This window comes from Herpailurus yagouaroundi, unplaced genomic scaffold, assembly GCF_014898765.1.
Source record: "Herpailurus yagouaroundi ecotype Mexico unplaced genomic scaffold, PumYag 182, whole genome shotgun sequence".
Taxonomy (NCBI): Eukaryota; Metazoa; Chordata; class Mammalia; order Carnivora; family Felidae; genus Herpailurus; species Herpailurus yagouaroundi.
In genome coordinates this window covers 50,308,276-50,310,719 of record NW_024412413.1, presented here as the reverse complement: position 1 = coordinate 50,310,719, position 2,444 = coordinate 50,308,276, and the positions used below count along the sequence as shown (strand labels likewise).

Genomic DNA, 2,444 nt, shown 5'->3' with positions numbered 1-2,444 from the left:
AGTTGATGAGGGAAAGTTTGTTTGTTTGTTTTGTTTTAATTGCAGCTAATAAATGCAGAAAGGACAATAGAATTTAAACATCACCACTTTGCAATCGCTAACAAGATAAAGAATCTGGGCAAAGGCCATCAATAGCTTCTGGGCCATTAAGTGAAAGACTAATGGGGAGCTTTATAAAGAACGGATCAAGTTGACGATACCAAAACCCACGGATCTAGTTTAACTTTACAAAAAGAGAAACAACCACACACTCTGTGTCTCCTTTTACGACAGCGCTCTTCCACCATCATGAAGCTTGGCCACCATCATGGATGACACAGTAACTATCTGCACCAGGAGGTTCCTGACCAACCGACTACATCAGCAGAAACACACGGTCCTTGACATGCTTCACCCCAGCAAGGTAACCAACAGTACCTACGACAGAAATTCAGGAAAAGCTAGCCAAAATGTATAAGACTACACCAGACGGCATCTTTATATTTGGATCCAGAACTCACTGTGGTGGTGGCAAGACAAGTGGCTCTGGCATGATTTATGATCCCTCGGATTATGTCATGAAAAACGAACCCAGATGTAGACTTGCAAGACATGGCCTGTATGAGAAGAAAAAGGCGTCAAGGAAGCAGCCAAAGGAATGCAAGACCAGAATGAAGAAAGTCGGGGGGACTGCACAAGCCATTGCTGGTATTGGCAAAAAAAAAGGAGTCAAGACTCTGCAGTGACTATCTGTGGTGATTGTGCAGATTTTTCTTGAGAAGATTAATAAACCCACAGCGTTTATATGTAAAATAGAAATGTATTATATATGTAAAATATATAAACGCTCTGAGTTTGTTAATAGATAATAATATATATACACAATAATATAGATACATAATACATATATAATACACAATAACATATACACACAGTAATATAGACACACAACCCTAACTGTGAAATATTCTCATAAAAAGTGGAAGAGATTCTTATCAAGGCCTCTAGATCTAACTGCCAATTGTCTAGGAGACAGGATATCACAAAGGCAATCCGTAAAATCCAGAATGTGAAAATTTCTACAGGGAAAATTACCTGCTTTCTTCAATAAATTACAAGAAAAACAAAAAAGCAAAGGATACACATATGTCACAAAAACTTTGGAGACAGATTAATGTGCAATGTATACATTTTGGCTCCTGATTTGAACAAAGCAAAGCAATTGTAAACAACAGATCTCTCACCGAACAGTCAGAGAAATCCAAAGATTGGGTTTTTGCTAGTATTAGGGAACTATTTATTAAATTTTAGGTGTAATAATGGTATTGTGGTTATTTTTTAGAAAGAATCCTTCTCTTTATTTTTTTAAATTTTATTTTGTTAAATTAATATCCACACCCAACATGGAGCCTGAACTCACAACCCCAAGATCAAGAGTCGCATTGCTCTACTGACTGAGCCAGCCAGGTGCCCCAAGAATCCTTATCTTTAAAAGATATATCATAAAACACTCATAGATATAGTTATATAAACTCTTGGATTTGTATAAAAATAATCCAGAAGACAGAAGATGTGGATGGGGTAAAAAGGAGAAAGGAGATTGGCCATGAATTGACAAGTTTTGAAGCTGGTGATGGTACTTCATTATACTATTTTTATACACTTTGGTATATGCTTAAAATTTTTCATAATAAGTTGTAAAAGATTCAGCAAATAATACATTTCTCTGCAGATGCAATAGGAACTCCAGTGTCAAGAGAGAAGCTTATTCTAGAAATTATAGCCTATCAAATGGAAGCTATTCTGTAGGAGTGTAGTGATACTCTTAACCCACTTTCTTCTCCTTTTCCTCCAAAAAGCTTCAGAAAATGTTACTGTCTGTTAAAATGTAGACATTGAGTGACTGGAGGGTGGGAAGAATGGTGTTCACTAGGGAAGTGGCAGGTTTATCTGTTAGTTGTGGAGAATCTCTGCTTTGTCCTCACTGCTCTAGAAAGGAATGCGGTGATCCAGACTGGAGGCAATCTGTGCAAGTCCCAGGTGAGTGCAAGTCCCCTTAAACGCCCAGTGCATTATCTGGGCAGCCACAGCCATGTAGTTGATGGTTCCTTTCCTGGGAGGAGAGAAAAAGCTGCCACTAAAGGAGCAGAGTTAGAGAAAACTGAGAACAAAGGGGCTGACATATTCCTAGGGAGGAATCTACAGTCTAAATCAGGAAGTTCAAGCCATGACAAGTCCAATTCTAATTCTGGCTAAAGATTAAAAGCTGAAAACCAGGGAGTTTGGGTGTAAGATGCCACCACAAAGACTTCTCAGGCCCGGCACGACTAAAAAAGAGGTGTCGGAGCCCATTGGAAACCAACCTAGTAAGCAGGAGAGGCTCAGCCGTAAGGTTGAATTGGAGTAGAGACCAGGAGTTGGGAACACATACTTTGGAGGGTCGGGGAGATACAGCAGATTTAGTG

General features: G+C 39.0%; 1 pseudogene; it reads left to right on the top strand.

The window, feature by feature from the left end:
- The first annotated feature begins 307 nt into the window (after nt 1-307).
- On the top strand, nt 308-725 carry LOC121040070 (40S ribosomal protein S24-like; annotated as a pseudogene).
- The last annotated feature ends 1,719 nt before the right edge of the window (nt 726-2,444 follow it).